This window comes from Balaenoptera borealis, assembly GCF_965194805.1.
Source record: "Balaenoptera borealis genome assembly, chromosome: 2".
NCBI lineage: Eukaryota > Metazoa > Chordata > Mammalia > Artiodactyla > Balaenopteridae > Balaenoptera > Balaenoptera borealis.
The window spans coordinates 51400437-51415887 of NC_138867.1; the positions used below are offsets into that span (position 1 = coordinate 51400437).

Consider the following 15451-nt stretch of genomic DNA (forward strand, 5'->3'; position numbering starts at 1 on the left):
ATACAACATACATTAAAAAGTATATAAACTGTAACGTACCATTTAAAAAATAAGGAAATGAACACCCATGTACCCAGTATCCAATTTAAGAAGTAGAGCATTATATGTATCTTAGAAGTTCCCTGTATGACCCTCACTGTACCATTCTTCCCCTTTCCATGTCAGAGGTAACCACTATCCTGATTTTTAATCAGTCCTTGATTTACTTATGGTCCAGCCACCTATGTATTTATTCTTAAAATGTTTAAGTTTGCCTTATTTTGAACTTAATATAATTGAATCATACCGTATGTATTCATCTATGACTTGTCTCTTTGGCTCAAATTATGTTTTTGAGATTTCTCTAGGCTTATGGTTTATTCATTTTCAATGCTGTATCAAATTCCCTTTTGTGAATATTTATTATTTTTCTGATGTGCACTTTGTTGTTCCTAGTTTTTTCTAATACAAACAGGGCTGCTACGTACATGTTTCCTGGTGCACATGTACTTTATTGTATATATTTAGAATTAGAATTGCTGCATCATAGGGTATGTACATGTTAGACTTTACTAGACCATCCTAAACCCTTCTCCAATATGGTTGACTAATTTGCACTCCCACCTAGAGTGTGTGGCAGTTCCCATTGTATTACATTCTCTCCAACATTTGGTATTTCTGGCTTTCTAATTTTTGTTAATCTGGTGTGAAATGGTATCTCATTATGACTTTAATTTGCATTTCCCAAATTAAGAATGAGTTTAATTTAAATATATTTCATATTAAAATTTAATATATTGTGTTTTCTATTTGCTGAAATACTTGTTCATAGTCTTTGCTATTATTATATTTGGTTTTGTCATTTTCTTATTGATTTATGGGAGTTCTTTACATATTTATGTAGTTCTAATCCTTGTTAGTTATATGGGTTGCAGAGATCTGTGGTGTGGTTTGAGTGTGACTTGTGTTTTCACTCTTTTTGTTGGTGTCTTTCAATGATGGAAACTACAAATCTTATTACCAAAAATACTTCCATACCCCAAGGTCATAATGATATTTTCTATCTTTGAAAATTTTTGAACATTCTGCATTTCACATTGAATTGATTTTAATTTACCTGGAAATGATTTATTTTGTATGTGTGTGGTGTGAGGTAGAGATATGATTTAATTTTTCTAGATATGTAATTAATACATATATATATATTTTCTATATGTAATATATAACATAACACACATTAATCTATAATACTAATATATGAGGAATATAAGTATCTCAACATCAGTTATTCAGTAGTTCATTGTTTCTATATACCTGCTCTGCTGTAAAATGGGCACAGGAGTAGTCCCTTCTTATTAATTAAAGGTTTTTCAAGATTGAATATTTAAAGCTTTATTGATGAATAATTGACAAATATAATTGTGTATATTTAAAATGTACAACCATGATGATTTGATATACATATACACTGTGGAATGATTACCAAGATCAAGGTAATTAACATATCCATCACCTCGCAGAGTTAACTCTGTGTGATTTTGTGGTGAAAACGCTGAAGATCTACTCTCTGCAGTATGCTGTCAAGTATACAATACCATATTATTAACTATAGTCACCATGCTGTATGTCAGATCCTCAGAATTTAGTCTTTTGAAAGTGAATTTTAAGGTTTTAAAAAATATTTCTAGAACTGCAAGGTAAAGCCACCCAAGGAAGGTGATTTCTTGGTGGTATGAGGGATATTTTTAAAGCAGTGATTCACTTTCCTAAGTGGTTATAGGACTATTCAGTTATAAGTGGAATTATCTAATATGTAGCCTTTTGTGTCTGGATTCTTTCGACTAGGATAACTATTTTTTGGTGCATACAAGTTGTAGCATGTATCAGTAGTTTGCTTCTTTTTTATTACTAATAGCAATTAATATTCCATTTTATGGATATGAAATGTTTTGTTTATTCATTCCCCATCAGATGGACATTTGGGTTGTTTCTATTTTTGGGGGCTATAAATAATGCTGCTATAAACATTTGCATTCATGTCTCTGAGTGAACATATGTTTTCATTTCTTGGGCTAGCCATGAGTGAATTGCTGGCCCAAGTATATTTATATGTTTAACTTTTAAAAATGCTATTAAACTGTTTTCCAAAGTAGTCACACAATTTCCCATTCCCATCAACAATGTATGAGGGTTTCAGGTTCTCCACATACTCAGTCAGCACTTGGTATTTTTAGTCATTTGGATTATAGCCATTCTTGTGGATGTGTATAATGTTTTATGGTGGCTTTAAATAATACTTCCCTGATGACTGATGATGTAAAACATCTTTTCATGTGCTTCTTACTATTTGTATATCTTATTTGATGACATGTTTATTAAAATATTTGCCCATTTATTGTTATTCTTTTATTGAATTTTAAAGTGTTCTTTTTATATTCTAGATACAAATCCTTATCAGATATAAGGTTAACAAATATTTTCTCCTAATCTGTGCCTTGACTTCATTTTCTTAATGGTATATATTGAAAAGCCAAAACTTTACTTAGTAAGTTTGTATGTTTGTGTTTTAAACCAGACAATACAAGTATTATACATATTGCTTATACAAAGTTATGTTTCTTAAAATAATTAAGAGAAAAATATATTCATACTGTTTTATATTTAACTAAACACCATTTTCAGTATTCTTTATTTTGTGCAATATATTCAAGTTAGTGCTATTTCTTTCAGCCTGAAGGGACATCCTGTAGATTTTCGTATAAGTTAGGTAAACTAGCAGCAAATTCTTTCTGTTTTTAACCTGCGAATATATTCATTTTGCTTTCATTTTTGAAATGATAGTTTTCCTGAATATAGAGTTATTGGTTGACAGTTTTGTTTTTTTTTCTTTCAGCACTTTGAATATTTCTTCTACCGCCATCTGGTCTCCATTGTTTGCAAAGAGAAGTCAGCTGTTAACCACGTGGTTGTTTTCCGGTATGTGATGAGTCATTTTCATCTTGCTGCTTTCTTTCTTTGAATTTTATCAGTTTAATATGTTTTAGCTAGGTATGGATCTCTTTATATTTGTCCTTTTTAGAAGCCACTGAACTTTATGAATCTGTAGAAAACGTTTTTTTTTTAAAACAAATTAATGCTTTCAGCAAATATTTTTGTCCACTATTTCCTCAAATATTTTTTTGGCTCTTCTCTCTCTTTTTCTTTCTCCTTCTGGGATTTCCATTACATGTATGTTGGTATGCTTGATGTTATCCTATTAAGTTTTTGTTCATTCTTTTTAATCTTGCTTTCTCTCTTTTTCTCACACTATGTTATTTCCATTGATCTAACATCAAGTTCCTTGATTCTTTTGCCATCTTAAATCTGCTGTTGTGTCCATCTAGTAAAATTTTTATTTTAGTTATTGTGCTTCCTTATATATAAGATTCTTTAATTCTTTGAGTGTGTTTGTAATGACCACATTGACATCTTTGTCTGCTAAGTCCAACATCATTGTTGATTCTTATGGACTGCTTTTTTTTTTTTTCTTTGTATGTGGTCACAATGTCTTGTTTCTCTGCATGATTCCTTTTTTGTTGTTGTTATTATTAAAAACTGGACATTGTAGCAACTCTGGATTTTAATTTTTTTCCTTATGGTTTTTGTTATTGTTGTTAATAATGTGTTTGGACTTAAATTGTGTCAATCTGTTTCCCATGTGGTGTATGGCTATTGATGTTTCTGCTTAGTTTGTGTTATTACTATTTTTTGCAGTGTTAAGTTTGCTGCTTTACTTTGACTTTTTAAAATAACAACTTAATTGGAATATAAGTCACATACCATACAACTCACCTATTTAAAGTGTACAAGTAAATAATTTTTAGTATAGTCACAGAGTTGTGCAACCATAACCACAATTAATTTTAGAACACTTCATCACCTCTAACAGAAACTCTGTATATACGATCAGTCACTCCCCATTTTCTCTTAACCTTCCCTGCCCATAGTCCTAGGCAACCACTAATCTACTTTCTGTCTCTATAGATTTAGATATTCTAGAAAATTCAAATAAATGAAATTATATAATATATGTTTTTTTTGTGACTGGCTTCTTCCACTTAGAATAATGTTTTCAAGGTTCATGTATATTATAGCAAGTATTGGTAATTAACTCCTTTTGATTGCCAGATAATATTCTGTTATAGATATACTACATTTTATTTAACTATCAGTGTCATCAGTGGACAGACATTTAGGTTGTTTCCCCTTTTTAGCTCTTACAGATAATGCTGCTATGAACATTTGTGCACAAGTTTTTGTGTATACTTATGTTTTTATTTCTCTTGGATATGTACCTAGGAGTGGAATTTCTGGGTTATATGATAACTATGTTTAATGTCTTGAGAAATTGCCAGACTGTTTTTCAAAGCAGTTACCCCACTTTATAATTATACTAGTAGTGTATGAAGATCCCAATTTCTCCACATTCTCACTGACACTTGTTATTATCTGTCTCCTTTATTATAATAATGCTAGTGGATAGCTTGTGTTATTCTTATTTTTATAGCCTGACTTCCTAGAGGTCATGTCAGTGTTTACATAGCTTAATGATAAGTCAATGATTTAGACACAGATTTTGCTCAGACACCTCAAATCTGGTAAGTCTTTTACCTTCTGGTGATGGGTCTGGTTGGATATGGGTTGGGGAATTCATTTAGTGTTCAGCCACTTATCAAGTCTGTCTTGCTTTTTATTTTATGCTTGGCTCTTTTGGAATTCCCCTGTATATGCACATATTTTCACAGTGATCCAGGAATTCACAAAGAGCATGTCTAGTCCTCCTATAGCTCTCTCATTTCCAGGACCTTCCCACTAAATTTCTGGTGGTCCATCATTCACCCCAACTAAAATCAATTACTCAGGCTACAGATCTGTAGATTTTCTGTTTCCTACCAAGTGTGATACTTTTAGTGTCAATGTTTTTTAGCAGGGCTTTTCATCACCGATCCCAAATCAGATCCTTTCTTTATGGCAGCAAACTGGCTGATTTTCATGCTCAGCCCCACCCTGGTAAAACTTTCATTCTCACTTAGTGAGCTAGGGGGTGGGGAGTGGGAGCAGTCCCAGCCATGGAGGCCTCAGATTGACACTGTTCTTATCCACATTTCTAGCAATTTTTTATGAATAAACATTTCTTCATTTGTTTTTTGCTTTTAGTCAATTTCCAGAGTCCTGCTATAGCTGATTTAGACAAATTTGCCATGTTATACTTACTTCTTTGGGCATGGAATTCACTGAACTCTATAACTCCTGTTTCTATAACTTTTTTTTTTTTTTTTAAGTTTAATTTTTATTTATTTATTTACTTATGGCTGTGTTGGGTCTTCGTTTCTGTGCGAGGGCTTTCTCTAGTTGTGGCAAGTGGGGGCCACTCTTCATCGCGGTGCGCAGGCCTCCCACTATCGCGGCCTCTCCTGTTGCGGAGCACAGGTTCCAGACGCGCAGGCTCAGTAATTGTGGCTCACGGGCCTAGTTGCTCCGTGGCATGTGGGATCTTCCCAGACCAGGGCTCGAACCCATGTCCCCTGCATTGGCAGGCAGATTCTCAACCACTGCGCCACCAGGGAAGCCCCTATAACTTTTTAAACGTTTGTTATACTGCTCCTTTCTACCTTATTAGGTAGCTCTCATTAATTATGAGACTTTATTTTTTCTAATGTAAGTATTTACTGGAATGCATATTCCCCTCATGTTTTAATACATGACATTTATATTATCATTCAGTATAAACATATTCTAATATCCATTATGATTTTTTTCTCATTTTCTCACTGCTTAGAAAGTATTCCTATGTTTTCTTTCTAACATCTCCTTGTTATTGATTTGTAACTTAATTCCGTTGGTGAAGTACATAGTCAAATTTTGGAATGTTCCATATATACTTGAAAAATAAAGGTTTACTCTCCAAATGTAGTGTCTAATATTCTATATATATTCACCATCATCAAACTTGTCAATTATACTGTTTAAATCACCTGTATCCTTCCTGATTATATTTTTCTTGTTTGATAAAAAGGAGAGAAGCCTGTGAAAAATCCCCCACTGTATTTTTATCAGTTTTTTTATCAGTTTTTTTAGTATTTTTATCAGTTTTTGTTATCTACTCTAAGACCATGTTATTAGGTTTACATGAGTAAACTGAGCATTTTGTTATGTAGCAACTATCTTAAATTCTGGTTTTATATTTTGTCTTAAAGTCTGCTTTTTGTGTTATTAGTATAGCTACATCATTTTTTGGTTAATATTTGCCTGGTATATTGTTATGAGTTTTCTATTTGTCTGATTATTATGCTTTTTCTTCTTTACACATTCTTTTGGAATTTTTTTTCTCATTCTGTCTAATCTCTCTTTACTGTTTGAAATGTATGTAGTCCATGTGTATTCTTTTAGTAGTTATCCTAGCTATTTTAAATCACATAGGTATCATAGTTAACTTAATCTGAAATTAATAAACATTGTTACTATCCTTCTGAATAATACCAGGACTTTAGGTCATTCTGATGCTCTTAACTTTAATGCTGTTACACGACCCACAGTCCCACACATCCCTTAAATCCAGTAAATCCAGGATTTAAATTCTGTGTTCTGCCTCATTCTAAAGAATTTTGAAGAGTAGGTTGGATTTGCAGTGTTCTCACTTCTTGTCAGCAGTTTCAACAATTGGAATAGGAATGGTGAAATTTGAAAGGGAATGAGGAGAAACCCATTCTGATCTCCCCACTGCTGATATTCAGCTACAAGGGGAAAAATATTACTCTGTTCAGTTCTGATGTGTTTATTAACTTGCCTTTCCCATTTGCTTACTCCCATTTCCCCCATCTGTCTTTCTTTCCTCTCTCTGTGGAAGCACTCTGTATTTCTTTGACTTTTTAATGATACAGATTTATAGGGGTTCTTTAGTGGGCTGTCAAATATGTTTGCTTTCTCAAGATCTGAAACGTTTCAAAGTACTTGCTACACAGCACAAATACTGCTTCTATCCTTATAAGGATGATGATAATAAAAATGACACTTTCAATCTTTGTTTTGCTTTTCCTCTGAAGTGTTTCACATGCTAATTGTTTCAGGTTAGTTGAACTATCTAGGTCTCCTTACCAGAGTGACACGTAAACGTGATGTTGAAATGCACACTGAAAGTAAACAAAGACTTGATTTCCAACTTATTGCTGTCCCCCTACACCCTCCACCACACCAGCATTTACTGATTACAGTTCTCATCTACATCTGAACATATCATGCCTTTCCGTCTCATGGGCACTCCCAGCTCTTGAATTCTCTCTCCAAATGCTTCCATAAAAATTACATTTTGAGGCATTCATGCTAAACATCAAAGACCTTCACCCACTCCAGCTGCCACCAAAAAGCATTCACCAACAATGCTTTCACCAACAATGCTTTTAAATGCCAGTCAAGGCATGAAAGAACAATTTCCTGGGACTCATAATGATAAAAGTTAAAGCATCCTATTGATATTCATCAAGGATGTAACATGAGGTAGAGTTTTACATGCAAATGAGAAAGGTGCTTAGAAAAACAAACTGTGCTTTGGAGGCAGCTTTTGAAATTAAGGAAGTTGGAGGCAAAGAAAGTTTTTAGAAAATTACTTTAGAATTTGTGAATTTTTACCAATTCATAAAGAGATGAAAGCTGTGCACATCCTGTGATTAAATCAAGGCTCAAGGGCTCATAGTTTGAGCTGGTTTGGAAAGTATGATCTGAATTTAGAGATGTGATCACCATCACCTGTTTTCCCTCTTCTCTTCCTTCCTCCTTATGCTCTTTTAAACTCCCTTCATCACAATAACTGTTTGTGTTGATTGAATCTGGTTACTCAAAAAGGAGAGTGACATGTCTTGTGCATTCAAGACAAGATCCACATCTTTGTGGGCAAGGGTGTTGCTAGAAGGTTATATGTGACTTTAGAGGCCCTTGGCATCATCAGCAATTAATGACAACAACACAACAACAACAACAAACATGCATATAGCACTTGCTCTGTGTGAGGCACAGTATTAAGTATTTTATATATATATTATTTTATCCTTAGCACAACTCTGTATTACTGATGGGGAAACCGAGTAACAGAGAGGTTATGTTACTTGCCTGTAGTTGTTGAGTAGCAGATTCAGGAAGTAAAGTGGATGATCTGACTCTCAGGGTTCAGGCTCTCACTCTCTATTTTACACTGCCTACAGATTTTTTTTTAAAAAGATTTATTGATTGATTGATTGATTGATTGATTGCTATGTTGGGTCTTCGTTTCTGTGCGAGGGCTTTCTCTAGTTGCGGCGAGCGGGGGCCACTCTTCATCGCGGTGCGCGGGCCTCTCACTATCGCGGCCTCTCTTGTTGCGGAGCACAGGCTCCAGACGCGCAGGCTCAGTAGTTGTGGCTCATGGGCCCAGTTGCTTCGCGGCATGTGGGATCTTCCCAGACCAGGGCTCGAACCCGTGTCCCCTGCATTGGCAGGCAGATTCTCAACCACTGCGCCACCAGGGAAGCCCTACAGATTTTTTTTAAAAAGGTTTTTATGGAATGTCAACTGAAAAAAATGCCTAATGTGAGAGTGTGAGTTAAGTTGTATTGGGACAAAATGAAGACTATAGCCTGGGAGACAGCGTCTCTGATAGCTCTGAGGAACTGCTCCAAAGAGGTAGGGGGGAAGGTCAGTATGATATATGATTTTAGTGAGGGGGGGACGTGCAGTTAGGCACACATTTTGGCAGAGGCTTGCTGCTAGTCATGAGGAGCAGATGTTACCATTGATGATTTTAGTGCTTTTCTAGATATGAGGAGACATAAGAACTTGGGCTCATAAAATTTTCTCCTGAAAATATCTAACTATTTGAAGGCCTGTTCTGCCAGTTTTTCCCAGAACACAGATTGCCTTATTCCTGATCTCCACCCTGAACTCCTTTCAGGGTGTGTTGAAGGTCAGTGGCTGCAGTGACTAGTGACTTAATCCTTGTAGAGGCAGATGGCAAGTGCCAATTTTTAGATGGCGGGAAGGTGCCATAGTCTATCTGAGACTGAGAATTTGGCAGTGTCAGAAGGTCTGCCACCCCAAATTAGGGTGTCATTGCTTCATCCCACACTGCTACAAGTTCCCCTCGCCCACACTCATCTTCTCAGTCTCTGAATTCTAGAAGTACTTTCTGCATTCCTTAAATATTGGTGGAATAGAATCTATTTGGATAATCTGTTTTTTGTTTAACTGTATTTTGGACCTGCTTTATATTCCTACTTAGAGTATAACATTTGGAGGCCAGAGTCTATGTCTTATTTTTTTATATTGTCACCAATCTCTAGCGCAGTCCTTTTGCCTAGGAACTATTTATGTGCTGTATTGGTAGATAAATGAGAGTAGTAATTAAAGAACTAAGATGGAAAGATTGTCTGAATACCTAGAAGAGAAGAATTCAACTTAAAAAGGGGGTGGGGATGGGAAAGGAAAAAAAATGCAAAGAAAACAAAGAAAGAAGCTACCAAGTTCCAAGCAGGAATATTTCAGACTAGGGAAATGGTAGGATGAATTAACCTGACAGTCAGAATTCTTTCTAATGGAAGGAGAGACAAAGCTGAACTTGGGTTTTCTCTGTGATTATATTTCCTCTTGTGTTATATTGTGCCCACATATCTCCTCATCCCCACAATAAAGTCATTTTTTCTGTATTCAGAAAGACCAGCCTGACAGTATATTGCTGTCATAAAGGGTCACCATGAAGATGAAGAGAAGGATCTATAAGAAGATGGCTACATTCTAAGGTCAAAGTTACAAGGAAAATCCAAAGCTCTTAGAAATGGAAGCCAAATTAGGCAATTTGCTAAGCTTGTATGTTCTGTTCCAAGAAAATTCCTCCACAGAACCTGAAATCATCTGACAGGGGGGTATCCTGGCAACATTAGCAGACAGCAAAACTCATTACCTTATATTGATACTTTTATCATTATATCAGATTAAAGTGGAAGCTTGTTTTAATAAGAAAGATGAAAAATTTGAAAACATCTGAAAGTTCCAAGTCAAGTTTGGAGGAATGATGAAAACTTGGTCAAACATAGAGTTATGAGATTTTGCAGAGACTATGTAAGATTTTAATTTGATGTACATTTCTGTGCTATTAATTTTAATAGTACACTTTAAATAAATTTAATTGAATGAAACATCTGTTTTTTTAGTTTTAGTCTAATATTCTTCCATAAGTTACATTTATAGGCAGTATTAAGGAGTTTGCTTTTTCTCTAATAATATTGTGTTTCTCTCTCCGGACTTCCCATTCAATTTTGCTATTTTTCTCTCTATTTCTGAAGTAAGCCATTTTAAGCACGACTCCTTTCTTCTGGGAGACTGTTGTTCCAAGATAACCACAATTAATTCACTAATTTCCTTCATCGTCTAATTAGCAATGGTTATCAGATTAATCTGAAATTACCTGGAAAGAGTTCATAGAATAGTTTTAACAAACATGAACTTTCAGCAAAGTAAAATTTTCCTTTGAATATTTTAAACTCACTTATCATATGAAGATTCTAATTGCAGCTCTTAACGTTGCTGCTTATAATGGCAAAAATCTAACTCAAAGTTTTTCTTCTTTATGAAACACTTCATGAAAATGTTTCTTTGAAACCAGTTCACTAAAGCCGTAACCAGTGAACTTGTGTGTTCTGGCCTGTTTGGCAGAACTACCTCAATGCACATGTAGACGCTGAGGCTGTCCTTGCTTCACGGGCTTTAAGGTCATTTACATCATTGCCCTTCCTCTGCTTTCATACACGCTGCACAATATTCTGATTATGTTTGGCTTCCCAAATAGATTTTCAAAGAGAATGTACTCATTGATGAGTGACCCTGGGTATTGAGTCCACTTTTTCTGGTTGGCATTTTGATGAATGCAACAGTCTTTTCTGAGTTTGGTTAACATAAGAGAATGGTGTTAGTCCCTTAGAAAATGATGAACTCTGGGTACACTGACAAAATAATTTTAGACTATAAAAACTGGGCTTCACCAAGGAAATGCCACTCTGCTGAGGTCTCCCTAAGGGACCAGCTCATTACACCAGGTAGCATCTTGCCCTCAGGCTGTGTTAATGCTCTGTGGGTGTGGTTTGCTGCCATGTGTTGAAAGATTGGCTTCCTCGCACAACTGGGGTGTCTTACTTGACTCTCTCTCTTCCCGGTCAGCCAGATCGTGGAGGAGGGAGGGTCTTCTTATTTGGCTACTTCCTTCCCGGGAAATGCAGAGCAGAAGATGGTCTTGGTCCAGCTTCATGGAATAATTCCACCATCCTATACAGCTTTCCCTTTTGCCTTTTTCCAATCTTATTTTTCAGAGATGAGCCGCATACTGTCTACATGTTAACCCTGCAATGCTGCAAATATTACCTTAATAGTTTATGTAATATCACAAAAGAGAGACATGAATTACCTGTGGTAATTTGTTAGGTACAGAATGACATATATAAAGTTTCTACTTAAGGAAATACTGATCACTCATTAGTCATTTACCATGCCTAGATATGGATCCTTTATTTGTGAGGTCTCATGAATATATTCCCTCCCTTCTGTTTCTAATGATACCTCATAGTTCAGGTCCTCACTGGCTTTTGGACTATTGACTGTTGCAATAGTCATCATATTATTTTTTAAATTCCTTTTGTGCTACAGGGGTATTGTCATATGAGCTTTGGCCTGGGAACCAGGAGATACAGGCCATGAATAAATGTGCTTATGAATGTCAGTCACCTACCCGGACCTCAGTTTTTTTTTAACATAAAAGAATGGGGATAGACTACAGTGTTTTCAGAAGCCCTTGCTGCACCAAAAGGGAATTGCTCTGTCAATACTCTAGCCCTCACCTTTGCCCTAAAGTCTCCAGTGGCTCTTAATTCTTTATAGAAGGAACTTCAGGATCTTAGGCCTTTATATTCTGGGCAAACCTAATTTAAAATATGTTTCCCCTATTTGATCTCATTTTACTGATGGTTTTGCACACACGGTTTGCACTGATGGCTTCTTCCTCTGCTCCTCCCACCTCTTGCCTCCTTTGTGCTTAACTGAGTCCTACTCTTCCTTCAACATCTGAATCAGGCTCTGTAGCTATAACACGGTCTCTAAGCATCTTCCAGCACCCACAGTGATGTGCCTTCCTTGAGTTCCCATTTGGCCTATATGTGTGTTCCTGAAAAATAATGCACTAAAAGTACCAGAACTCATGGGGAAAATTGGTTGGGAGCAGATTATTCAAAACCTATGCAACTTGTGACCAAAGCACTGATGAAAACAAGAATAATCCTTTTTGATACATTTTAGGATAGTTTCAAAAGACTTTAAAATTCCTAAGAAATGAAAAATACTACAGTGAATTTAGGACTTTAATTTTAAAAAGGCACTTTGATGATGGGAGGGAAGATAGAATGCAAGATCAAGGCTGCTGAGTTAGGGAGATGAGCAAAATGTACTCATCTGGGAGGACCTGCAATAACTCTTCCAAGACAGAGTACATGACTGAACTGAGCCAGGAGGAAGGACATGGGCCATGTGTACAGTGGCTTGCTGTACTCGGCTGTGCTAGTGTTGCGTGAGTTCAGCTGCTGACACTGGCTGGCACAAATTGGTAATGGGAGAAAACAATCATATACAAACCAGTGTAACCTCTGTGTTACCCTGATATCTCTCCTTCATTTACTCATCCCTTATATGCTAGTTGGCATTATGGTAACAGATATTGTAGCAATAAAAATTAAACTTTTTCTTGGTGTTAGGTATTTTATGTGTCACCAGCAGATAATTTATTTTAATAATGATGAACCAGGGCTCAGGCACAGGAATTCAGGATTTCACTGGGTGCTCAGTTTGCTAATTTGTCTTCTTTACAAACCATTTCTGAAAACAATTACTTTTAGGGTGGAAATCTCCTTTACTCTCTTGCAAGTTCCTTGAAGAGTACTGTGACTGAGAACTGTTTGGATTCCCTGACTCACTGTGTTTTGACCTAGAAGGTGCTCAACATGTTCTTGATTATTGACTGATTAACCAACACACACACGCGCACGTGCACACACGTATGATTAGAAATAAATATTTAAGCCTTACATCTCTAACACAGTTGTCTTTAAACCTTCATTATAAATATTTCTCTTATCAGTCATGAATAAAATTATGGAAGTAAATAAACAAGGTTTGCATTCAGTAAATGTGGAAGGAAAAACTATACAATTATCCGTATATTGAATTTGTTATTGTTCTGGTTAGAAATTAAATGTGCTCCTGAAGGAAACTGTCCATGGTATACCAGCACCTCTTCTGCCATTGTGGATCTGTAAGAAAAAAAAATTCTAAGCACTTGCACAATTCTGTCCTAAGAAAATTAGAAGTGTCGATCGCAAAGGAATGAAGTAGCAGCTATTTAGAACAGAGTGTCTCTCCTCCACATGTGTGTGCAGGATCCGGCATGCTTCCTGTGCTTAATAGGTGTATGGCCTTTGTGTGGGTAACTCTTCAATGAATGTGTGATGGTGCCATCATGTACTTCGCACATGGGGTAAAATCCTTTGCTGAAAGATTTTGTGCGTTGCTAATGAGCGTGTTGCTAAAATTGTACTATGCTGAAAATAATCAGAATAAGAAAATATGTTTCCTCTGTCCATTTTCCAACTAAATGCTGAAAAAGTGGTCCCTCAGGGTCTCTCACACACTGTGTATAATGCAACATCTTCTAAATTGAGAGAAAGGAGAAAACAGAACACATTCTCTTAGAATCTGGGCATTTTATTGGTGTTCCTCAGAAGCTTTGGCGAAAACTTTGGTGAAAGAGAATTTGATGTCAGGGCGGGTGAAATTATTAGCTTGTCCCTCAGGGAAAGGGATACTGCTGTAGGAAACAGATGAAAGTTACTGTATGAGGCACAGGCTGCCAAGGAGGCACCTCTGATGAGCTGGGGTACTAATAAAAATTGACACATTCTTCTAAAATGGGACTCATGGTAAAGGGGAGCAACTGATGAGAGGTATATTTCCAGGAATACTTTGGGTTATGGAGCATGGAACCTCAGGGTTCCAAATAGTCACTTGGTTTCACTGTGGCAATTAGCTACCAGCAGCCAGCATCTTTTATCTGCTAGATGTGACTAAAAATTTGACACTAATTATAATGAATGACAAATATACTGAAAGTTGGAGTCCAAGGCTGAGTGCTTGAGGACCTGGTAGTTATTAATGTTATTAGCTATTCTCAGAAGAATTAATTTCAAACCTATTAATTCTGCGGTCATTTCTCCTCTTTTAAAAATACTAGGAGAGTGATTTCTTTTATTGGGCTCTTTTTCTCTTGTGCTTTCTAAATCTTGAGAAGTATTATCTCTTTAGATTGAAAAGCAATGACATGAGTCAGTGTAGCTTCTGTTCCAAGTACCTGTTGGTGTTTGGGGGCAGCACAGAAAAACAGTGACTCTCGGCATTCACTGTGCATCAGAATCACTTGGAAAGACTTAAAAAATACAGATATTCAGGGCTTACCCTCAAAGATTCTGAAACAACTGGTCTGTAATGGGCCTGGGCAGCTGTATTGTTAAAAGCTCTTGACATTCTAAGATGCAGCTATAGCACTGAGGACAAATTGATTTAAATGACACATGTGAAGGTCATTTGTTAAAAGGACAGTGCCTGCTACAAGTAGTTGTTCAATTAGTGATGCTGGAGGAAGCGGAGGAAGATGATGAGAAAGAAGTACCGGTCTGCCTGACGATGCCGTGAGGCACAAGACCCTCTTAGGCAAGGATGACATTACCGCTGTTTTCTGTCAGCTTATTCTTCTTACAAATTGACTTCCCTTGTCCACCCAGTTGCAGATAGGTGCATCTATGTTTCTTGGGTTTTAAGTCCCTATTCATTCTAAGGTGCATCATCAAGTTGGTAGTAGCTCTTTTTGAGGGAGAAGGGGGATCATGAGTGAAAGGTCCAATTAAATTTGCCTCTCACTACAAATCGCATTCTGATTTCAGAAAAGTAACATGTGGGAAAAGAGTCTTGTAAAAATGAGAAAATAGCCGTTTGACTTTCCTGTTCAAGTCTGAAGGATCATCATCTAGTAAAATTAGTTTAATTAATGTTGGGAGTCTCCAGGAAAGTATTTCTGTTTACAAGCAGCTTAATTAAATCACCTTATTCAGGGGGAAAAAATTGATTTCCTCTCTCTGCACTTCAGTAAAGTCCAAATCAGTCATCTCTAAGAAGTACCTTTTTCCAACTTCAAATATAGTATATTAAGTTATCAAAATGTTTTTGTCAGTAACCTTCAACCACCCTTAATGTGGAAAGTAATGTGGAAAGCTAGTACATATATGAGCACAAGCTACTAAAGACACATAAAAATAAAACAAGCAGACTAAACTGTTGAATTAGTTAGAAGTGTTCTTAAAGTACAACTAATCTACTGAGA

The 15451-nt window shown here is 36.2% G+C and overlaps 1 protein-coding gene across 2 annotated transcripts in view; it reads left to right on the top strand.

Annotated features, from left to right (window-relative positions):
* The window catches only part of IPO11 (importin 11), a 485545-nt gene extending 479482 nt beyond the window's left edge, over nucleotides 1-6063 (top strand). For both annotated transcript variants that reach the window (XM_082383170.1, XM_082383171.1), the window contains exon 31: nucleotides 2873-6063. The gene's annotated coding sequence lies outside the window, so the exon portion shown is untranslated. The remainder of the gene's footprint in view (nucleotides 1-2872) is intronic.
* The last annotated feature ends 9388 nt before the right edge of the window (nucleotides 6064-15451 follow it).